The sequence below is a fragment of the Sus scrofa genome, chromosome 7, assembly GCF_054392235.1.
Source record: "Sus scrofa isolate SSC_HxYL_T2T_F1_AM1 chromosome 7, Sscrofa_HxYL_maternal_Yorkshire_Landrace_v2.0, whole genome shotgun sequence".
Lineage (NCBI taxonomy): Eukaryota > Metazoa > Chordata > Mammalia > Artiodactyla > Suidae > Sus > Sus scrofa.
This window is the reverse complement of record NC_139389.1, coordinates 83,322,887-83,347,705: the sequence shown is the minus strand read 5'-3', so window position 1 is coordinate 83,347,705 and position 24,819 is coordinate 83,322,887. Positions and strand designations below refer to the sequence as shown.

At 41.0% G+C, this 24,819-nt stretch overlaps 1 long non-coding RNA gene and 1 pseudogene across 1 annotated transcript in view; one reads left to right on the top strand and one right to left on the bottom strand.

The window, feature by feature from the left end:
- The first annotated feature begins 2,157 nt into the window (after positions 1-2,157).
- LOC146401694 (uncharacterized) overlaps positions 2,158-24,819 on the top strand; it is a 32,982-nt gene continuing 10,320 nt past the window's right edge. Inside the window, exon 1 of the long non-coding RNA XR_002345898.2 lies at positions 2,158-2,209. This is a non-coding gene — a long non-coding RNA (uncharacterized LOC146401694). The remainder of the gene's footprint in view (positions 2,210-24,819) is intronic.
- Positions 10,341-10,455, bottom strand: LOC146401695 (small nucleolar RNA SNORA11; annotated as a pseudogene).

Genomic DNA, 24,819 nt, shown 5'->3' with positions numbered 1-24,819 from the left:
GTGGTCAGGGAGAGATGTATACATAACCTTGTATCTCATTGTGTGTTACATGAACTTCTGCTAAGAAAAGCTTCTTTCTGAACTTCTCTCTCCTGCTTCCTTTCTCTTTTATGCTCCCTCTCCTTCCTTCCATTACTTCCTTTCTCCATCCTCAAACCTGAAGTTCTTTTACACAAGGGTTGAGGGTGGGGAGATATGACTATAAAAGAATAGCATAAGGGAGTTTGGGGGAGGTGATGAGACTGTTGAGTATATCAGTATGGAGGTTACATGAATATGTGTTAAAGCTCATAGCACTGTACACCAAAAGAAGTCATAATTTAAAAATGGTGATATTTCTTTTTTTTTCTTTTATTGCTTTTTAGGGCCACACTTGCAGCATATGGAGGTTCCCAGGCTAGGGGTCGAATCAGAGCTGAAGCCGCCAGCCTACACCACAGCCACCGCAATGCCAGATCTGAGCTGCATCTGCGACTTACACCACAGCTCACAGCAACGCTGGATCCTTAACCCACTGAGTAAGGCCAGGGATCGAACCTATATCCTCATGGATGCTAGTCAGATTCGTTTCTGCTGAGCCATGACAGGAACTCCTAAAAATGATAATAATTTAAAAAATTTCTCACAGTAGTTCACTGTCATTTTATGGATGAGGAAATTGGGCTCTTAAAGGCACAAACTGAAGAGTCTAGATTCAAACACAGGCTTATTTAATTGTAACATTCAAATTCTTTGCACTCTTGATTGCTGCATGCCTTGAATATTCAAATGAATAGTCCAGATAGCACAGGCAGGATCTGCTGTCCATCACTATAGTTTTGTCTTTTTGGCAATGCCATGTAAATGGAATCATACAATGTGTGTCTTACTGAGGCTGGCTTCTTAAACTTAGCATAACGCCTTTAATGTACATCCAAGTTGTTGCATGAATAGAAGTTTGCTTCTTTTTAGTGCTGAATAATATTCCATTGTATGCATGTGTCACAGGTTGTTTATCCCTTCACCTGTTGAAAGACGTTTGAGTTGTTTGCAGATTTTTGTAATCATGAATAGAGCTGCTATTAACATTTGTGTACAGGTTTAGTGTGAACTGAAGTTTTCCTTTATATACGGTAAACATCTAGGGATAGGTTTCTAGGTCATGTAATAAATGTATGTTTAATTTTGTAAGAAACTGCCAAACTATTTTCTAAAGTTAGTTGTACTGTTTTGCATTTCTCCCAGCAAGGTATGAGAGTTCTAGTTGGTTTACAAACATGCAAGCCCTTGGTATTTTCAGTACTTTTAGTTTTAGCCATTCTAATAGAGGTATAGTGGTATTTCACTGTGTTTTTAATTTCCATTTTCCTAATGACCGATAAAGTTGACATATTTTCATGTGCTTATTTTCCACCTGTAAATTCTTTTTTGGTGAAGTGTCTGTTTATGTATTTTGCTCATATTTTAATTGAGTTTTTTTCAGTACTTAATGTATTACTGAAATATTCTGGATACAAGTAATTTGTCAGCTTTGTGATTTTCAGGTCACATGCAGGTGTCTTTCCTGCCTAACTCTGAGTCAGCTTTCCAGCAGGGAGGTGGTTTCTTGCAGAGAAAGGTCTTGACGATGGAGCAGCCCATGGGGTGGGCTCAGGGGCAGGGAGCAGTGGATTGTGAGGACAAGGCAAGTGTAAAGTTCCAGACCTGTTATTCTGAAGCAAGCTAGAGTTACACCCTATAAATGCAGTTTTAATGACTCTTTACCCCACTCATCCCAGATTCTTTACTTGATATGTTTGACTGGCAAAGCTTTTTATGAATTTAAAGCCTACTCTTAATATAAAACATTTATTAAAATAAATGGCAGTTTTTGGAAAAAATCTTAAAATTCCTTGAAGCCTGCCTTGACTCCTATATAAGATTCCAAAAGTCACTATAACAAAGTACCATAAACTAGATGATGTAAAACAACAGAAATTTATCCTTTTACAGTTCTGGAGGCTAGTCTGAGATCAAGGTGTTGGTTTCTTCTGAGGGCTATGAGGAAGAATCCGTCCCACGCCTGTTCCCTATGTTTTGTTGATAGCAGCGAGTCCTTGGTATTCTGAGGCTTACAGATGCCTCAGTTAGTCTCTGCCTTTGTCTTCACGTGGCCTTCTCCCCGTGTGTTTCTCTCGCCTCTTCTTTGAAGGACACCAGCCATACTGGATTAAGGGCCCATCCTACTCCGGTAAGACTGCATCTTAATTAATTGCATTCACAATAGACTGCATCTTAATTAATTGCATTCACAATGACTCTGTTTACATATAAGTTCATATTCTGTACAACTAGGGCTTGGGACCTCAATCTCTGTATTTTTGGAAGGGCACAGTGTAACTGTGACTGCTCTTTCAATGTACCCACATGCCTAGCCACCACACTGGGCATGACCTTGTGAATGTAAAAGTTGTCAGAGGAACTGTGGGTATAGGAGACACAATCCCCAGGTTCCCAAGGAAGGGGTGAACATTGGGGTGGGGATGAGCTGATGTTTTCCTGTTGGACTTTATGACCTGGGCCCTGACAACTCTGACCCCAGGAGGAACTGGCTCTTTAGCACTTTCCTGTGTGCCACCATCAGCTGTCCAGAGGCCCTCTTCCCTGAGTTTGGGCAAAGCTGTCTTACCTAGACTGTTGCTCCTTCTGACCCTGTGATATTGAGACTCTCTTACTGTTCTCAGTGTTGGTCAGGTGGGCCCTTCCATGAGCTCTATCCTCTGCATTGCAGAATAAATGGTGATGCTGATGTGCTTATCCTCTCTGGGAGGCTGGGCCACCAAATGCTCTTTCCACATTAGGGGTCCATGTTGTACTTGTTTGATTTGCAGTAGTGGCCAAGCTGGAGTCAGTGCCTGTTAACCACTTGGGGTCCAATTCATCCTGTGGGCCCAGCCCAGCTCCCCAGTCTCCACTGGCTCCACCACTTCTTCTTCTTCTTCTTCTTCTTTTTTTTTTTTTTGTCTTTTTGCTTTTTCTGGGGATGCTCCCACATCATATGGAGGTTCCCAGGCTAGGGGTCTAATCGGAGCTATAGCTGCCGGCCTCACCAGAGCCAAAGCAACACGGGATCCCAGCCGCATCTGTGACCTACACCACAGCTCACGGCAACACTGGATCCTTAACCCACTGAGTGAGGCCAGGGATTGAACCTGCAACCTCATGGTTCCTAGTCAGATTTGTTAACCACTGAGCCACGACAGGAACTCCCCACCACTTCTTAGGGGCCAGGCTGGCAGGGTAGGCCGACTGCTTTCTCTGTGTCTCTAGTTGTCCAGCTCCCTGGAAAGAAGGGCTGCCTTGTGGAGGTGCTCTCCTCAGGGTCTGGGGTCAAGAGTGGATGGGGCCTGAGCTCAGTGTACACATTGGTCTCCCAAGCAGACATTATACATAGAACCTCTGCTTCTTATATTTTGCATTTTAAAACTCTTATTTAATTATACAAATATAAAATGAAAAGGCAAAATAAAAAAAGATCATTTTATTATCATTCCAGCGTAAGTTCTTTTATTTTTGAGATCCAAGTTTTTTTTTTTTTAATTTTGTACATATGTTTATTTTTCACATAAAATTAGAGTTTTTAGGAATTCCTGTTGTGGCTCAGTGGTTAATGAACTTGACTAGTATCCATGAGGACGTGGGTTTGATCCCTGGCCTTGCTTAGTGGTTTAAGGATCTGGCGTTGCTGTGGCTGTGGCGTAGGCCAGTGGCTACAGCTCTGATTTGACGCCTAGCCTGGGAACCTCCATATGCCGTGGATGTGGCCCCCCCCCAAAAAAAAATAGAATTAGAGTTTATAATCAGATGTGTTTATCATGATTTCTGTATCTACATTGATCAGTGGCAGAGCTGGAACCCATATCTGTAGGCTGACGGAAACTGGGGAAGATGGAGCTATGGGTCTCTGGTCTGGGGGCAGCAGTAGTAGCTCTTTCTTGCATGGGGTCAGGCCTATCTTCTTAGGCCTTGTAGGGACTGTGGTAAACCTGTATGAGGGCCCTTTAATGGCAGGCTCCTGAGAGTTAGCTGGAGTTTATGCCCCATTTCCTTTGCATTTAGGTGTGTATGGCTGTGAGTGCACTCATCAGGTGCTGGTGGGCATGGAATTCAGGCCTTGCAGATCACTTGGAGGAGGAAATTTTGGAGAACTTGACCTAACTCAGACTTCTATTTTGGAAGACCTAGAGACACCATGCCATTTTTGGAGAAAGTTGACAGTTGAACTGGTTGGCTTTGAAGTTTGGGGGCCAGACTCACTCTGACATGATTGGGATACTCTCTTCTGCACTTGAATGGCTCTGCTTCATTGTGACTGCTGCAGTTGATAAACCATCCTGAGGACTTCCAGGCCTCGTCCCTCCCCCCTGTTCCCCATCCTGACCTCTTACGCTTGGGAAATTTTCCTCTTTCTTGCTTGGCAGATGCCCCTTGACCTGCAGATAAGTTATTGAGGGGAATGGTGGTGATGGGGCAGAGATGAGTGTAAGGATGAAAGGTATCAACAGCCCAGGCCTGGGACCATCTCCAGACATAGTCATGGGGAGGTTGCTTGGCAGATCTATGCCCTGAATTGTGGTGGATGAGGCACAAGGTTTGTATGAAGAGGAGGAATGGGAGGAGCAGGAGGAGGGGCAGGAGATGGAGGAAGAGAGGGCAGTAGAGAAAGAAAGAAACAAGTCAGTGCTAGTATTACTCTCGATGTTAAATCCTGTTGTGCAGGTGAAAATATTTTCTCTAATAATTCATAATACCACATAATGGACAGGGAATTGGTAGACAAGTTTATTAATCTGGCAAGAAAGGGGCCCAGTGCTAGTCTTCGTTCAAGCTAGAAAGGAGCATCTGGACCCCTCCCTGCAGAGCAGACCAGCTCTGGGGGAGAGAGAAGAGTCTCACACCCACACTGGAGGTTGCATCTTTATTGAAGTTTGCTGGGATACAACCAGCAGGGCTTTGTGTGCCTCTGAGAGCCTTCCTAGGCTCTGGCAGGGTCAGGCTCCTGTGGAATCCAGGGGCTACCCAGGGAGGGCTCTGGCTTTGGGATTCTCCCTCAGGCTGGCCAGGCTGCGGCAGCTACTTGCCGTTTAGGACTTTATGAATCTAGAGCACGTAAGGGAAGATTCGAGTGACGATACCAGGAGGCTTTGCATCTGTATGTCCATAAGACACAATACCTTGGGCCACCCCCGCACATAGAAGGGGGCCCCCAGAATTGCCCTGTGGGTTAGAGAAGGCAGATCCTGAGCAGGGACCATCCTTCTTTCTCTACTGTGACCTCATCCTGGTTTTGTTAGCACCCTAGCTATCCTTAAGAGACCCCAGAGTCTGGCCAGGGATCCTGGCTCCTCATAGATTCCTAAGCCGGAGGTTTATTGTCGTCTTTCTCTCTCTGGCATGGAACCACAAGTCTAGATCCTGTTCCCTCCATTTTCTTTACTTTTCTCCTGGAGCCCTCTAGGGAAGGCTTGATGGGAAGGTTCAAGGCAGGATGTGGCTGTGCAAGGACGGCACCCAAAAGGAGGAGTCCCATTCCATGGTCCTAGAAACCCCTGACCGCAGACATGCTCACTGTACTTGGGGACTTCCTGAACCCCAGCCCCTTCCAGGAGGATGCTGTCTTCCAGGGACTGAGTTGTGAGGAGGAAGTATAGGTACACTGAGCTTCTCTTCCTGGGATTGTCCACACAGATGTGGAGGTTACGACTATAGAAAAGAAAGTGGTTGCAGGACTTGTCATCCATGAGTCTCAGCTTCACCTCCCTCAAGAGTATACGGCACTGACTCTGTCACTGTTGTCCCCCCGCAGCCAGCCACACGGCACATCCTCCCAGGGAGAATAAAAGTGGATGGGCGAAGACAGGGGGACTGTGCCCATGGCATGGGTCAGCTTGGCTCTCATATTGTAGCTGTGAGGGAGGGAGAGCAGATGGATTGCCAGTCCCAGGGAGAGTGGAGCAAGTGGTGTGGTAGAGGGTCCCTGGACCGAGCCTGGAGCTGCTCCCCAATAAATGGAGTGAAGGGGGCCTGAAGGAATTAGGTTGGCATGTAGAGGATGAGGAAGATAAGGCAACTTCAGTAACATGATGTCATTGAGGCTGGTGGAAAAGCTGTATTCTGGGTGGATGATTTGTTCTTTGACGTCCAGCTTCTGCCATGTGGATTCTTTCTGTTTGTTTCTGTTTCACTCTGAGTGATACTAAAGTTCCTGTTGAGAGGGAGGAGAGAAACAGGAAAAGGTGCAGGGCTACCTGAGGAACTCAGATCTTGCTCAGGACAAAAGCCTTCCCCCCACCCGGCCCCCAACCCCAGGGATCATAGCCATTTCAGGAAGGGCCAGTTCTGGGCAGCTACACAGACTGATAGGGCTCTGCCAGCACCAGGACAAGGGGGCAGGCTTGGCTTGCCTTAGCCTGGGCTGCCCTGAATTCTGTCCCAGCCTGTAGAGGTAGGGATGATAAATGAAACTGGCCTGATTCCTCCCAATGTATAGCACTCATTACCCTGAGATGAGCAGGCAGAAGAATCCCTCCTTTGTCATGTATAACTCTCGCTCCTATAGCTCCTCAGATGAGAAGAGAACTAGTCCAAAGTTTTCTTACCTTCCTTTGCAGTGAGCAGCTGTCAGCACAAATTCTTGACTTATGAGAAACCCACCACAGTTGGCAACATACCCCTTGTCAGTTATGATTTCCAGATGGGTCATGTAGGGGTGGGAGTGTGGCTTCGTCTTAATGCCACTGATAATCTCTGAAACAGAGAATCCCAGGTGCTCAAACACAGTTTCACTGAGCCTTCAGACAGAGCATTACATCAGAAAAGTGAGGCGAACGATGAATGACCACCCCCTCCAGCCTCACCTTCACCTCGAAAGTAGCTCAGACCCCTCCATGTGTTATTTTGTTGGCTTTACTTTCCCTGATCCACCCTGTCAATCCTCATCTTACTTTTTAGAACACAGTGACTAGTCTTGATTCTGTGTTGCCATGAAACATCTCTTCATGTCCCCTGACCTCTTCCACACTAGAGCAAGCTCAGAGAAGGACCATGAATCAGAATTGGGAATATTTTGTGGCAAGGTCAAGAGGAACTTCCAAAGCCAGTTTTCTGATTCTTCCAAGACTTCCCATCCCTGGGACACTTTTATCAACTGCAGGGAAAGAGTGTGACTCCCAGACAGAGGTTTCCCTCTGGAACACTTGCAGTGGGGTCTTGCAGTGTTAATTTAGGGTCCTTTTTTTTTTTTTTATTTTCCCACTGTACAGCAAGGGGGTCAGGTTATCCTTACATGTATACATTGCAATTACAATTTAGGGTCCTTTTTGATTCAGCTCAGTAAGTTAAGAATAGGAGCTGATGACCCAGAGGACAGAGAGTTCCACCCTAGATTCACCAGCTCTAGCTTAAGGAGGCAAGAGAACGACCAATAGAAGGTGTAGGGCTTGCATTTTCCCAGTGATGCTGCCCGTTGTTAGCTGCTTCTGTCACCCCCTCCCTTGCCCTGCTTTTATAACTCTAGACTTAAAAGGAAGGGGGAGGGCTGCAAACCACAGAAATGACATAGTCACATTTTTGCCCTTCACTCTGGCCTGGTTATCTTCCTCATCAGCAGTTCTCACAACTTTCCATTCTGCTCTGCTAGTATTGAAGCTTTAGTTAGAGCCTAAGAATCCTGACTCCTTGAATGAGGCATTCACCTTTTTCATCTAATACAGCTCCCTAGAGCCAGAATAGTAATGCAGAGGGAGGGGAGGTAGAATTTTTAGATGCTGTAGAGATCTAGAATAGGGATGAGCAGACTTTTTCTGTATATAGCCAGACGGTACTTTCATCTTTGAGCCATCCTGTCTTTCTAGCAACTATTCCCCTCTGCTGTTATAGCAAAAAACAGCCATAGACAATATGTAAACAAATAAGTGTGACTGTGTTTCAATAAAATTTTACTTACAAAAACAGATGGTAAGCTGATTTGACCTGAGGGCCATAGTTCTGTATCCCCTGATCTATAGAAGATCAACCTTTCCTTTAGTCTGAATAATTAGTAGGAGAATAGATGGTAGCAGTGAGAGAAGGAAGGAATAAGGGAGAATTTATTGACTACCCTCAATATAGTTGGCACTGATAGGACTTTAAATGCATCATCTCATTTAATCTTTGTAACAGTCCTATTGCGTAAGTATTATTATACATAATTAGAGAGCACTCAACTGAAGCTCAGAATGTCACATAGCAGCAAGATCTAACATTTAATATGTCAGATTCTGAAACTCCCATTTTCAATTCCACTAATCTGAATAATAAGGAATATGAGATGAAGGGCTAATCCAATGAATGGGGAAAGGAATGCAATGTATAGAGGAAAACACTTACGTTCTTTAGGGAGTCTTGGGGTTTTCCACTTACGCACGGAGGGTCACACTTGGTGTGATAATAAAATGATTCCTGCACCTGTTATCATTTGAGATGTTACTCTGGACTTTCATTATTTTATGTGCCACTGAGAAAGGGGAAAAACTGTTGTTGTTGTTGTTGGTTTTTTTTTTTTTTTTTTTTGTCTTTTGTCTTTTGTCCTTTTAGGGCCATACTTGCTGCATGTGGAGGTTCCCAGGCTGGGGGTCTAATCGGAGCTGTAGCAGCAACTACGCCAGAGCCACAGCAGTGCAGGATCCAAGTCGTGTCTGCGACCTACCACAGCTCATGGCAATGATGGATCCTTAACTAACTCAGCGAGGCCAGGGATTGAGCCTGCAACCTCATGGTTCCCAGTCAGATTCGTTAATCACTGAGCCATGATGGGAACTCCAAAACTGTTCTTACTTATTTATTTTGTCTTTTTGCCTCTTTTAGGGCCGCTCTCGCAGCATATGGAGATTCCCAGGCTAGGGGTCTAGTCAGAGCCGTAGCTACCGGCCTATGCCAGAGCCACAGCAATGCCAGATCCGAGCCGTGTCTGCAACCTACACTACAGCTTGCGGCAACGCTGGATCCTTAACCCACTGAGCAAGGCCAGGGATCGAACCCGCAACCTCATGGTTCCTAGTCAGATTTGTTAACTACTGCGCCATAACGGGAACTCCCCCAAACTGTTCTTAATTAGACAATAACATGCCATTGATTACAAGATTTGTTCTTGTTGTAAAGAGGTTAAAAGGTGAAATATTATGCATCTTGGAATCAAGAAAATGTGGTATTGCACATGGATGCGTTCACCCCAACATCAACCCTGAGAAATAGTGTTTTCATTTTATGGAAGGGGAAACTGAAGCTCAGAGAATTTGAGTTACTTGACAAGACTTCAAAGCCAGTAAATATTAGAAGTAGGTGTCAAACCCGTATCTGTTTGACTGCAATCACATAATCTTCCATATAACATCTGGCTTTCCTGGACTGTAAAAATAAACCAAAAGAAAACATTATCAAGAAGGATCTAGAGAGGATTTCACTGGTTACCATAATTTTATAAGATACATTTTTTTCCCCAAAAATGTCTACCCCTGAGTGTTAATTCTTTTTTTTTTTTTTTTTTTTTTTGTCTTTTGTCTTTTTTTTGTTGTTGTTGTTGTTGCTGTTTCTTGGGCCGCGCCCGCGGCATATGGAGGTTCCCAGGCTAGGGGTTGAATCGGAGCTGTAGCCACCGGCCTACGCCAGAGCCACAGCAATGCGGGATCCGAGCCGCGTCTGCAACCTACACCACAGCTCACAGCAACGCCAGATCGTTAACCCACTGAGTAAGGGCAGGGACCGAACCCTCAACCTCATGGTTCCTAGTCGGATTCGTTAACCACTGCGCCACGACGGGAACTCCTAATTCTTTTTTTTTTTTTTTGGAAGCAGTTTTAGGTTTACAACAAAATTGCCAGGAAGGTACAGAAATTCCCCATATATCCCCTCCCCACACATGCAAGGCCATTATCAGCATCATTCACCAGAGTGCTCCCCCTTTTTCCCCTTTTTTTTAAACCAAGGTTGAACATAACAATTTTAATGTCATACAAGGTATATTCATCACTCTAAAAAACTTCTAAATTCTGTGAATATTCATTTCCCCTCTCTCTAGACTCCTAGCAACCATTGATCTTTTTACTGTTTCCATAATTTTGCCTTTTCCAGAATGGCATATAGGGGGAACCTATTTTTCTTTTTCTTTTTTTTCCTTGAAAAGAGAGGTTCAAAGCCTTTATGTCTGTAAGACCACTCTTGGCCCACCCATGCATAGACTGGACAGGATCTAGGTGGCAAACTACCTCACAAAATGCTGCAGCTTTTCTTTTAAAAGCCCCATCCCCCTGGCCCTTCCCAGTAGCCATGTGGAGATGCAGAGGGACACATGCTGGATATTTATTCCTAAGAAGGCCATGAGTTTTGTGCCCCTTGTCACAGTGAACCCAAAGTTCTGTTGTGTGTGTTGTAAACAGGGGTCTCCTGTTCTGAGCACACCCTAAGATACAATTTTTAGAATAAATCACTTATTGTACATCACTCATAGTGCTTCTGCTTCCATGACTGAACTCTAAATAAAAGAGATATTTTCTCTGAAGGGGATCCAGGGGAACCTAAACTTAGGGTTTGAAACTTGGCCCGGGTTGTCTGTTCTGTAATTTGATACACTTAAAGGTAACACTTGCCCTGTTGTAAGTGATTATAGATATTAGTTATAAATGATCATTTATGGCATACAGCAGCAAATCCGTTACTTAATTTATTCCCAGTAGATAACCTGTACTCAGTGGTAAGACTTTAGATGACCAAGTACTTGCTGCCGTAGAATATATTAGTGGAAATAAGGAGTATAATAAGGTTAATCAATTGCTTCTGAGTGCACTAAAGAACTTAGGAAGAGACAATGATGAGCTTTACCTTGCAAGCTTACATTTGCCAAATCTTCTGTGACCGCCATAAAAGAAACTTAATAAACTCATGTCTGAGATTTCTAACAACCAAGTCAACATGTAAATCCTGTGGGTGACTTATAGCACATACTGAATTTCCAACCTGGCAGAGTCCCTTAAATAAGTTAAGGTATTAGTTGAGATTCTGAAAATTGGAATTGGAATGTATTTGGGCAGAGTCTGACGAAGCTGGAACCTTGAACTCCTAACTTCCTCCAGTCCTCCTTCGCAGTAACAGAAGACTAATCTTCTCCAGTGGGAGATTAGTCTTTCCTTGTAATGGGATTCCCTGAGGTAGTTACTTTGCAGGGAACTGTTGACCTCCTCGCACTGCCTTATATTGCTTCTAGATCTATAACTAGACCCAAGTCCCTGTAGATCTCAGAGGTGATTGTGACTTATGAGTAATTGCAGTATATACCAAAACTACTGCAAGATTATTGCTAATTTACATCAACAGAGACAGGAACGGGAATGGATCTTAAGGGTGTCCATGTATGATATAAGAAGTGAGTACTTATATACTTATATGGGGTAGGCTTTCTTTGTTGATAGGATGCATTAAGTTGAGATTGTAATGTCAGTATATTAGATCAAGCATATCAAAATGGTGTCAACTGTTTGCCTAGTTTGTTAGGTATAGACATAAAAATGGCCTATACTAAGTGAAGTTGAGATACCAGAACTCCTTTGTTATACTTGTACAGGAAGGTATCCGAAGCTTAGGGAAATCAAAAGTAGGGTTGATTTGTTAAGTGAGGCATAAGTATGTCTTAGGAGAGTGCGAGAACACTACTTCCACTAACTTTGAAAAATACATTGGGGGGAGTTCCCGTTGTGGCGCAGTGGTTAACAAATCCGACTAGGAACCATGAGGTTGCGGGTTCGATCCCTGCCCTTGCTCAGTGGGTCAAGGTTCCGGCGTTGCTGTGAGCTGTGGTGTAGGTCGCAGACGCAGCTCGGATCCTGCGTTGCTGTGGCTCTGGCGTAGGCTGGCAGCTACAGCTCCGATTTGACCCCTAGCCCGGGAACCTCCATATGCCGTAGGAGCAGTTCAAGAAATGGCAAAAAGACAAAACAAAAAACAAAAACATGATTTGATAATAAATTTCAAAAAAAAAGATTAAAAAAAAAGAAAAATACATTGGGGGGCAGCGTTGGCATCCTTGAAGAGCAGTGTAGTGGATATTTGCTGCAGGCCTGTAATGATGCTGGGAACTGCTATTAAACTGAGATCCCTAAGGTCCAAGGTGATGATAGGATCCCAGGGTGGGAGAAGCCTGGCCACCACTGTTAAGATGGGTTTTGGTTACTGTAATGGGTATCAGAGTTGAGGTTGAACTCAAGAGAGGTTGACAAATAGAGGTCTTTGACTTGGGCTGATTGGTCATAGTGTTGCAGAACTGAAATATATGGGCGTTCTCCTGAAGCCTTAGTTGAATAAACTATCTAAGAATAAATTTAATCAGGGAAGTGAAGGATATATACTCTGAAAAATGTAAAATATTGATGGAGAAATTGAAGATGCCACAAAGAAATGGAAAGATATTTAGTGCTCTTGGATTGGAAGAATTCATATTGTTAAAACGGCCATACTACCCAAAGCAATCTATGGATTTAATGCAGTCCCTATCAAAATACCCAGGAAAATTTTCAGAGAACTAGAACAAATAATCCTAAAATCCATACAGAATCCTGGAGGACCCTTAATTGCCAAAACAATCTTGAGAAAAAAGAACAAAGCCAGAGGTATAACCTCCCATACTTCAGGCTCTATTACAAAACTACAGTAATCAAAACAATATGGTACTGGCACAAAAACAGACACATAGATCAATGGAAAGGAATAGAGAGCTCATAAATAAACTCACAGCACCCACAGTCCATTGATCTGTGACAAAGAAGTTCAGAATATGTGGGAGTTCCTCTCATGGCTCAGTGGTTCATGGGCCCAACTAGTATCCATGAGGACTTGGGTTTGATTCCTGACCTCACTCAGTAGGTTAAGGATCTGGTGTTGCCATGAGCTCTCGTGTAGGTCACAGGCGAAGCTCAGATCCCGCATTGCTGTGGCTATGGTGTAGGCTAGCAGCTGTAGCTACAATTAGACCCCTAGCCTGGGAACCTCCACATGCCGTGGGTGTGGCCCTAGAAAGCAAAAAAAAGAAAAAAGAAAAAAGAAAAAAAAAACAGAAAAAAGAATATGCAATGAAGAAAAGAAAGTCTCTTCAGCAAATGATGCTAGGAAAATTGAACAGGTACATGTAAAGCAATAAGATTGGAACACTTCCTCACACCATTACAGAAATAAATTCAAAGTGGTTAAAGACCTAAAGGTAAGACCTGAAACCATAAAACTCCTAGAAGAGAACATAGGCAGAAGTCCCTGTGACATAAATTGTAGCAATTCTTTTTCTGGACCTGTCTCTTAAGGCAAAAGAAATTTTTTTGTCTTTTTTTTTATTACTCAATGAATTTATCACATCTGTAGTTGTATAATGATCATAACAATCTGATTTCATAGGATTTCCATCCCACAACCCAAGCACATCCCCCTACCCCCCAAACTGTGTCTTCTGGAGACCATAAGTTTTTCAAAGTCTGTGAGTCAGCATCTGTTCTGCAAAGTTCAGTCTGTCCTTTTTTCAGATTCCACATGTCAGTGAAAGCATTTGATGTTGATTTCTCATTGTATGGCTGACTTCACTTAGCATGATAATTTCTAGGTCCATCCATGTTGCTAAAAATGCTGGTATTTCATTCCTTTTAATGGCTGAGTAATATTCCATTGTGTATATACACCACGTCTTCTTGATCCACTCCTCTGTCGATGGACATTTAGGTTGTTTTCATGTCTTGGCTATTGAAAAGAGTGCTGCAATGAACATCGGATTACATGTGTCTTTGCGAGTCATGGTTTTCTCTGGATAGATGCCCAGGAGTGGGATTGCTGGATCAAATAGTAGTTCTATGTTTAGTTTTCTGAGGCATCTCCATACTGCTCTCCACAGTGGTCGCACCAATTTACAATCCCACCAACAGTGTACTAGGGTTCCTTTTTCTCTACAGCCTCTCCAGCACTTCTTATTTGTAGACTTTTGGATGATGGCCATTCTGGCTGGTGTAAGGTGGTACCTTCTAGTGGTTTTGATTTGCATTTCTCTAATAGTGATATTGAACATCTTTTCATGTGTTTCTCGGCCATCTGTATGTCTTCTTTGGAGAACTGTCAGTTTAGATCTTCTGCCCATTTTTTGATGGGGTTGTTTATTTTTTTGGTATTGAGCTGCAGAAGGTGTTTATAAATTTTGGAGATTAATCCCTTGTCAGTTGATTCATTTGCAATCACTCTGTGGGTTGTCTTTTTGTGTTGTTTAGGGTTTCCTTTGCTGTGCAGAAACTTTTAAGTTTGATTAGGTCCCACTTGTTTATTTTTGTTTTTACTGTCATTACTCTGAGAGGTGGATCTGAGAACATGTTGCTGTCGTTTATGTCAGAGAGTGTTTGGCCTATATTTTCCTCTAGGAGTTTGATAGTGTCTGGTCTTATATCTAGGTCTTTAATCCATTTGGAGTTTATTTTTGTGTATGGTGTTAGGGAGTGTTCTAATTTCCTTCTTTTCCATGTGGTTGTCCAGTTTTCCCAGCACCACTTATTGAACAAGCTGTCCTTTCTCCATGGTATATTCTTGCTTCCTTTGTCACAGATTAGTTGGCTGTAGGTGCATGGATTTAATTCTGGGCTTTATATCTTGTTCCACTGATCTATATTTGTGTCTTTGTGCCAGTACTGTATGGTTTTGATGATTGTTGCTCTGTAGTATAGTCTGAAGTCTGGGAGCCTGATTCCTCCAGCTCCATTTTTCTTTTTCAGGATGTCTTTGGCTAATCTGGGTCTTTTGTGCTTCCAAAAAAACTTTAAAATACTTTGTTCCAGTTCTGTGAAAAATGTCCTTGGTAATTTGATAGGGATTGCATTGAATCTGTAGATTGCCTTAGGTAGTATAGTCATTTTGATAATTATTGACTCTTCCAATCCAAGAGCATGGTATGTCTTTCCATCTATTTGTGTCATCTTTGATTTCTTTCATCAGTGTCTTATAGTTTTCAGAGTAGAAGTCTTTTGTCTCTTTAGGTAGGTTTACTCCTAGGTATTTTATTCTTTTGGATGCAGTGGTAAATGGGATTGCTTCCCTAATTTCTCTTTCTGCTCTTTCATTGTTAGTGTATAGAAATGCCGTCGATTTCTGTGTATTAATTTTGTATCCTGTGACTGCCAAATTCATGGATGAATTCTAACAGTTTTCTGGTAGAATCTTTAGGATTCTCTAGGTATAGTATCATGTCATCTGCAAATAGTGATAGTTTTACTTCTTCTTTTCCAATTTGGGTTCCTTTTATTTCTTTTACTTCTCTGATTGCTGTGGCTAGGACTTCCAGAACTATGTTGAAGAGTAGTGGTGAGAGCAGACAACCTTGTCTTGTTCCTGATCTCAGTGGGAACTCTTTCAGCTTTTCACCATTGAGAATGATGTTCGCTGTGGGTTTGTCATATATGGCCTTTATCATGTTGAGGTAGGTTCCCATTATGCCCACTTTCTGAAGGGTTTTTATCGGAAATGGGTGTTGGATTTTGTCAAAGGCTTTTTCCACATCTATTGAGAGGATCATAGGGTTTTTATTCTTCAGTTTGTTAATGTGGTGTATCACACTGATGGATTTGCAGATATTGAAGAACCCTTGCATCCCTGGGATAAATCCCACTTGATCATGATGTACAATCCTTTTAATATATTTTTGGATATGGTTTTCTAGTGTTTTGTTGAGGATTTTTGCATCGATGTTCATCAGTGAAATTGGCCTGTAATTTTCTTTTTTTGTGGTATCTTTGTCTGGTTTTGGTATCAGGGTGATGATGGCCTCATAGAATGAGTTTGGGAGTATCCCTTCCTCTGCAGTTTTTCGAAATAGTTTCAGAAGGAGAGGTGTTAGCTCTTCACTAAATGTTTGATATAATTTGCCTGTGAAGCCATCTGGTCCTGGACTTTTGTTTGTTGGAAGTTTTTTCATCACAGTTTCAATTTCAGTTCTTGTGATGGGTCCATTCATCTTTTCTGTTTCATCTTGGTTTAGTCTTGGAAGATTGTACTTTTCTAAGCATTTGCTATTTCTTCTAGGTTTTCCATTTTATTGGATATAGTTGCATATAGTAGTCTCTTATGATACTTTGTATTTCTGTGATGTCCATTGTTAATTCTCCTTTTTCATTTCTAATTTTATTGATTTGAGTCCTCTCTCTTTTTTTCTTGATAAGTCTGGCTAAGGGTTTATCAATTTTCTTGATCTTTTCAAAGAACCAGCTTTTTGTTTCATCGATCTTTTCCATGGTTTTCTTTGTTTCTATTTCATTGATTTCTGCTCTGATCTTTATGATTTCTTTCCTTCTACTAACTTTAGGTCTTATCTGTTCTTCCCTCTCGAGCTGCTTTAACTATAAAGTTAGTTCATTCATTTGAGCTTTTTCTTGTTTCCTGAGGTAGGCTTGTATTGCTATAAACTTTCCTCTTACAATGGCTTTTGCTGCATCCCATAGGTTTTGGAGTGTTGTATCTTTGTTGTCATTTGCTACTAGGTATTTTTTAATTTCCTCTTTGATTTCTTCAGTGATTCATTGGTTGTTTAGTAGCATGTTGTTTAGTCTCCACGTGTTTGTGTTTTTTGCAGTTTTTTTCTTGTTGTTGATTTCCAGTCGTATAGTGTTGTGGTCGGAAAAGATGCTTGATATGATTTCAATTTTCTTAAAGTTACTGAGGTTGGATTTGTAGCCCAGGATGTGATAAATCTTAGAGAATGTTTCATGTGCACTTGAAAAGAAAGTGTATTCTGTTGCTTTTGGATGGAATGTCCTATAAATATCTTTTAAGTCCATCTGGTTTAATGCTTTATTCAGGGCTTGTGTTTCCTTATTGATTTTTCTGTCTGGATGATCTGTCCATTGCTGTAAGTGGGGTGTTAAAGTCCCCCACTATTATTGTGTTATTGTTGATTTGTCCTTTAAGGTTGTTAGCAGTAAGGCAAAATAAATTAAAGCAAAAATAATTGAACTTAAAACCTTTTGCACAGCAAAGGAAACCATCAACAAACAAAAAGACAAACTACAGGGTGGGAGAAAATATTTGCAAAGGATGTGACTGACAAGGGGATAATATCCAAAATATATAAACAGTTCATACAAATCAATATTAAAAAACCAAGCAATCCAATCAAAAAATGGGCAGAAGGCCTGAATAGAATTTTTCCAACAAAGACCTGCAGATGGCTAATGGCACATTAAAATATGCTCAACATAACTAATTATTGAATAAATGAAAATCAGAACTGCAGCATGACCTCACACCTGTCAGAATGACTTATTATCAAAAAGTCTGCAAATAACAAATGTTGCAAAGGACATGGATAAAAGGGAGTCCTCGTACACTGTTGGTGGGAACATAAATTTGGTGTAGCCACTATAGGAAACAGTATGAAAGTTTCTCAAACTAAAAATGAAACTGCAGTGTGATTAAGCAGTTCCACTCCTGGCTATATATCCATAAAAAACAAAAACACTAATTTGAAAAGATAAATGTGCCCCAGTGTTTCTAGGAACAGTATTTACAATAGCTGTGGAAGCAACCCAAGTGCCTATCAACAGGTGAACGGATAAATACATGATATATATATGGGTACATTAAATATATGCAGTATTACCCAGTTATTAAAAAAAGAAACCTCTGCAGCAATGTGGATGTACCTAGAGAATATTATGCCTAGTGAAATACATCAGAGAAAGACAGATATTGTATGACATCACTTATGTGGAAACTAAAAGATAATACAAGTGAATGTAAATGTAAAACAGAAACAGGCTCACAGACATAGAAAACAAACTTGTGGTTACCAAAAAGAAGAGGGACGTGGGGAGGGACAAATTAGGGGTATGGAATTAAGAGATACAAACTACTGTGTATAAAATAGATAAGCAACAAGGGCATATCGTTTGTACAGGGGCTTATATCCATTATTTTATAATAACTTATAATGGAGTATAATCTACCAAAATAGAATTGCTATGCTGAACACCTGAAACTAATATAATATTATGAATCAACTATACTTCAGTAAAAAAGAAACTAGCTTTAGAAGTCAAAAATAAACAAAAAGACTTTCCTGCATTGATTACAATGATCTTACGGTTTTTCATTTTTAGTCTGTTAGCATGGTGAATTATACTGAGTTTTGAATGTTTAACTTTACAACCTCAAGATAAACTTCACTTGATTATGATGCATTGTTCCTTTTTATGGGTGTTATATTTGATTTACTAAAATTTCGTTAAGAATTTTTGCACCTGTTATTGCAATGGGCAGTCTCTAAGATGGCCCTCCATGATCCGTGCCTCTTGATGCTTATGCAGTTGTGTAATCTGTTCTCTTTGAGTATGGCTCAGACTGACTGACTCATTGTTAATTAATAGAATATCCTAGAAATGATAGGATGCCACTTTCAAGATTAGGTTGCTAAAGAACGTGGCTTCTTTAGTGAGGACTTTTTGTCTTCTTCCTTGCTCCTTTGCACTGGGAGAAGCAAAATGGCATGTTGTGCATAACCCTGTGGGCTGCCCACACAGTGTGGTGATAGACTGAGGCTCTCAGTTCCATAGATTATGAGGAACTGAGGCCCCTAGCTGTGTAAAACCAAAGCCAGTCAGCAACCACATGAGTGAGCTTAGAATCTTCTTTAGTTCCAGTTGAATCTTCAGATGAGATTGCAGCCCCATTCAGCAACCTAACCTCATAGGTGAAAGTGGACCAGTAAGACTTAGCTAAGTAACACTTGGGGTCCCAACTCACAGAAATTATGTTTTAAATTACTAAGTTTTAGGGTAATTTGATATGCAGCAATAGATAATACAGTATTCATGGGGGATATTTGTCCATGGTTTCCTTTGATTGTAATGTGTTTGTCTTGTTTTGATATTCTTCGATATTCTTTGAGGGTGATACCAGCCTCAAAGAATATGTTGGGAAATGTGTCCTCCTCTTCTGTTTTCTAAGAAGGTTTGGTAGAAGTGGTATTATTCGATCCTTAAATGTTTAGTAGAATTTGCCAGTGAAGCCTTCTGAATCTGGAGCTTTGTTTATAGGAAGATGTCAGCTACACAATATAGTACAATTAAGGATACTTATTTATGAATGGAGATCAAGATGGCAGAGTAGGAGGATACAGAGGTCACCTCCCCCCATGAGTACGTCAAAAATGCATCTGCATGTAGAGAAATTCTCACTGAAAATAAATGGGAGACCGACAGGAAGACTCTTATTCTGCCAAGGCTGTGAGAAAGATCCACAGAGAATCAGGTCGGAAGGGAAGAAAATTGATTGAGCTTGCACCCCTAGAGAGGACACAGGAGAGGAGAGGGATGCTCCCTGGTGAGTGAGCAGTACAAACCACATGCTGGGCATGCCCCAACCCTGAGATCTGACACCAGGAGGATAAGTCCCTTATCTGACTTGAAAGCCAGTGGGAGTGACAGCAGGGCTGTAAGAAACCTTAGACTCCACTCATAAAGATCTTGCCTACTCCCAAAACAAGGCAGAGGAAGCATATCGAAACTACCAGGACTCTGGTCCATTTCCTGCAACTGCCCCAGCCCATATCTCAGCTAGAGTGAAGTATCTGTTCAAGTCCCATGTATTCCTTTTTTTTTATTAGCAGATGAAATGTTTTATTAAGATAATACTTGTTATATGTTTATTGTATTAAGGAAATTTTCTTATAATCCTGGCTTACAAACATTTTTAGAAATCTTAATATTACATTTTATCAAATTATTTTTCAGCATCTCAAGATAATTATATGCTTACCTCCTTTAATCCATACTTAAGGTATATGCAAGTCCCATGTATTTCACAGTGCAGCTCCACATTGGGTCAGGGCTGTGGTGGCTGAATGCACAGTTGTAGGGAACAGAGCCAGCTGGACCCTGGCATGGTATCTGAACATGGCAAGGGTGGCCATTGCTGGTACTTGCAGAGGCAGGAGATGGGGAGTGGTCTCAAACACTGACTTGTGTTTGGGAGATTTTCTGCCAGGAGTTCAAACAGGTTTTCACAGTAAATATCATAGGAACATCCCCCTCCTGCTCTGGCAGAAGAAGTGAAAAGGAACCATTTTGAAATAGAACACTGTTCTTTACAAGGCCTGCCCTCAGGAAAAACCTAGTTAACCAGAACCTAACCTGCTGGGGTATTATCAGAGTCTAACCAACAGGGGGAAAAATTCCTAACTCCAGCCACCTCTAGCTATCTTGTCCCACCCAGGGGACGGGGTTGAGGGGGGGACCTGAGAAGCACATGTGAAGTTCACAATACGGAGGCATAGGCTCACTCAAAGATTGAGACCTAATCACAGGGCCATAGAGAATGCCCCCCCCCCCACCCACACCTCATCACCACCACATTACTGAAAACCTGTTCCAGTTCCTTTTACCTAGTGTATTAGGTCCAGCTATCAAGAAGAAAAAAAATTGCAAGGTATGCTAAAAAGCAAAAGGCCATAATTATGAGACAGAGTGAGCATCAAAAAACTAGACATGGCAAAGATATTGAAATTTCAGACCACAAATCTAAAACAATTATAATTAATATGCTGTGGGCTTTAATGTGTAAAGTAGTGTGCAAGACTAATGGGCAATGTAAGAAGAGTAATGGAACTACTAAGAAGAGTAATGGAACTACTAAGAAAGAGTCAAAAAGATGTGCTGCCAATCAAAACAATAGAAATGAAGAGTGCCTTTGATGAGCGCATTAGTTGACTGGACACAGTAGAGGAAAGAAGTTCAGTGCTTAGGGATATCTCAGTAGAAACCTCCCAAACTGAAAAGCAAAGAGAACCAAGACTGAAAAAAAACCAGAATATCCACGGACTGTGGGACAGCTACAAACAAAGGTGCACAACTACATAGGTGTAACATGAGAAGCGGAAATACTAGAAAAAGTAGAAAGAAAGGAATAGAAGCAACGTTTGAGGAGTTCCTGTTGTGCCACAGTGGGTTAAAGATCTGGCATTGTTTCTTCAGCTGTGAAGGTTCAATCCTCAGCCAGGCACAGTGGGTTAAGGATCTGGCATTGCTTCACCTGTGGCTTGGATTTGATCCCTGGCCTGAGAACTTCCATATGCTGGGGGTGTGGCTGAAGAAAGAAAATATTTGAAACAATAATTACTGAGAATTTATCCAAATTAATGCCAGACATGAAGTCATAGGTCCAGGAAGTTCAGAGAACACCAAGCAGGATAAATCACACCCTCGCCCTTCACCAACCACACCTAAGTATATTCTTTTCAGACTATAGAAAATCAAAGAAAAAGAAAAAATTTTTAAGAAACCCGAGGGGGAAAAAAAAAGCCTTACCTATAGAGGAACAAGGACGAGAATGAAATCCAACTTCTCCTCAGAAGCCATGCAAGCAAGGAGAAAATGAAGGGAAATGTTTAAAGCATTAAGAAAAAAAGCCACCATCCTAGAATTCTGTACCCTGTGAAATTATCTTTCAAAAGTGAAGGAGATGGACAGCTGCATGCAAAGCAATGAAACTAGAACACACCCTCACACCATGCACAAAAATAAACTCCAAATGGCTGAAAGACTTAAATATACGACAGGACACCATCAAACTCCTAGAAGAAAACATAGGCAAAACACTCTCTTGACATCAACATCATGAATATTTTCTCAGGTCAGTCTCCCAAAGCAATAGAAATCAGAGCAAAAATAAACCCATGGGACCTAATCAAACTGAAAAGCTTTTGCACAGCAAAGGAAACCCAAAAGAAAACAAAAAGACAACTTACAGAATGGGAGAAAACAGTTTCAAATGATGCAACGGACAAGGGCTTAATGTCTAGAATATATAAACAACTTATACAACCCAACAGCAAAAAAGCCAATCAATCAATGGAAAAATGGGCAAAAGACCTGAAAAGACATTTCTCCAAGAAGATATACAGATGGCCAACAAACACATGAAAAAATGCTCAACATCGCTGGTTATAAGAGAAATGCAAATCAAAACTACCATGAGATATCCCCTCACACCAGTCAGAATGGCCATCATTAATAAATCCACAAATAACAAGTGCTGGAGGGGCTGTGGAGAAAAGGGAACCCTCCTGCACTGTTGGTGGGAATGTAAACTGGTACAGCCACTATGGAGAACAGTTTGGAGATACCTTAGAAATCTATACATAGAACTTCCATATGACCCCGCAATCCCACTCTTGGGCATCTATCCGGACAAAACTCTACTTAAAAGAGACACATGCACCCGCATGTTCATTGCAGCCCTATTCACAATAGCCAGGACATGGAAACAATCCAAATGTCCATCGACAGATGATTGGATTCGGAAGAGGTGGTATATATACACAATGGAATACTACTCAGCCATAAAAAAGAATGATGACATCATGCCATTTGCAGCAACATGGATGGAACTAGAGAATCTCATCCTGAGTGAAATGAGCCAGAAAGACAAAGACAAATACCATATGATATCACTTATAACTGGAATCTAATATCCAGCACAAATGAACATCTCCTCAGAAAAGAAAATCATGGACTTGGAGAAGAGACTTGTGGCTGCCCGATGGGAGAGGGAGGGAGTGGGAGGGATCGGGAGCTTGGGCTTATCAGACACAACTTAGAATAGATTTACAAGGAGATCCTGCTGAATAGCATTGAGAACTTTGTCTAGATACTCATGTTGCAACAGAAGAAAGGGTGGGGGAAAAAATGTAATTGTAAAAAAAAAAAAAAAAAAAAAGTGAAGGAGAAATACTTTCTAAAACAAACACAATTGAGGGAACTTGTTGCCACTAGGCCAGCCTTGCGAAGAATGTTAAAGTTCTTTAGAAAGAAGGAAAGTAAATCAGAAATGCAGATCTACATGAATAAAGAAAAGACATTGAAGAAGGAATAGTAAAAATAAAACAAAAACCTTTCTATCTTTCTTATTCTTAATTGTACTAACAGAAAGCAGTTTGCCCAATAAAATGGGCATTCTGTTACACACACACACGCTTTTGGCAAATTATGGCAAAATGGATATAATGCATTCAGTTACACACATTTCTGGCAAATTGTATCTTTTGAATAATTGGTTCATTTCATCTAGGTTATCAAATTTGTGGATGTAGAATTGCTCATAGTATTCCTTGATTATCCTTTTAATATCTTTGGTATCTGTAGTGGGATCCCATGTATATATATGTATATACACAATATTTATAGATGTATTGTGTATATACATATATATACATGATATGTATATTATATGTACATAAGCATAGACAGCTGAGTATTATATACATTATATAATACAAGATTATATAAAATAGGGAGTTCCCATTGTGGCTCAAGTTAAGGGCCCAGCGTGGTCTCCATGAGGATATGGGTTCCACCCCTGGTCTCACTGAATGGGTTAAGAATCTAATGTTGCTGTGAGCTGCAGCATATGTTGCAGATGTGGCTTGGATCTGGTGGTGGTGTGGTTGTGGCATAGTCTTCAGCTGCAGCTGCAATTCAACCCTTAGCCCAGTAACTTCTGTATGCCAAAGTTGTGGCTGTAAAAAGGAAAAAAAAAAAGTGAAGTAATCACAGCAATGATACAAGGAATGAAAGGGAGAAATTAGGATCGTTCTGTTTTCATAACGTATTCACACAGTCCATGAAGTGATATAGTTATATTTGAAAGGGGACTTGGATTAGTTGTAAATATACTGCAAACTCTTGAACAACCACTAAAAAAAGTTAAAAAAGAAGTGTAGTTGATATGCTAAGAAAGGAGAGAAAATGGAATCATATAAAATGCTCAATTAAAACTACAAAAAGCAGAAAAGTTAAAGACAGAATAGAAACAAAGAACAAGAGCAACAAATAGAAAACAGTAACAATATGGTAGATAGTAATCCCACTATAAATACTCATTTCAAATGTTAGTGGTCTAAATGCACCAAATAAAACACAGAGATTGCAGTCTATTAAAAAAATAAGACTCAACTTATGTTTTCTCTGAGAAACCTACTTTTAATATAAAAACAAGACTTCCCATCATTGCTCAGCAGAAATGAATCTGACTAGTATCCATGAGGATGCAGGTTCCATCCCTGGCCCTCCTTATTGGGTTAAGGATCTGGTGTTGCCATGAGCTGTGGTGTAGGTTGCAGACATGGCTTGGATCTGGCGTTGTTGTGGCCATGGCTTAGGCCAGCGGCTACCGCTCCAATTCGACTCCTTGCTTGGGAACCTCCATATGCTGCAGGTGCAGCCCTGAAAAAGACAAAACAAGCAACAAACAAACAAATATGTAGATTAAAAGGTAGTGAATGGGAAAACACATACTGTGTTAAATACTAACAAAAGAAAGCAGACGTAGTTATGTTAATTTAAGAAAGACTTCAAAGCAAGGAAAGTTATCAGGAATAAAGAAGGGCATTACATAATGATAAAGGGGCCATTTCTCCATGAAGATGTAATAAGTTTAATGTGTATGTGCCTAACCACAGGAGCATCAAACTATGTGATGAAAAAATTAATAGAATTGCAAAGAGACTCCACTATCATAGCTGGAGATTTCAGCACAGCTCTTTCCAAAATGGAGACATCCAATAGGTAGGATCAATAAGTACATAGCTGAACTCAGTAACACCATGAATCAACTGTATATAATAGACATCGATAGACTACTTTATCCCCTCAACAAATCTAAAAGAATAGAAATTATACAATGTCTGCTCGCAGACCACAAATAAACTAGAAATCAGTAACAGAAAGATAAGTGGAGAAGTCCAAAATATGTGGAGATTAAACAACACAC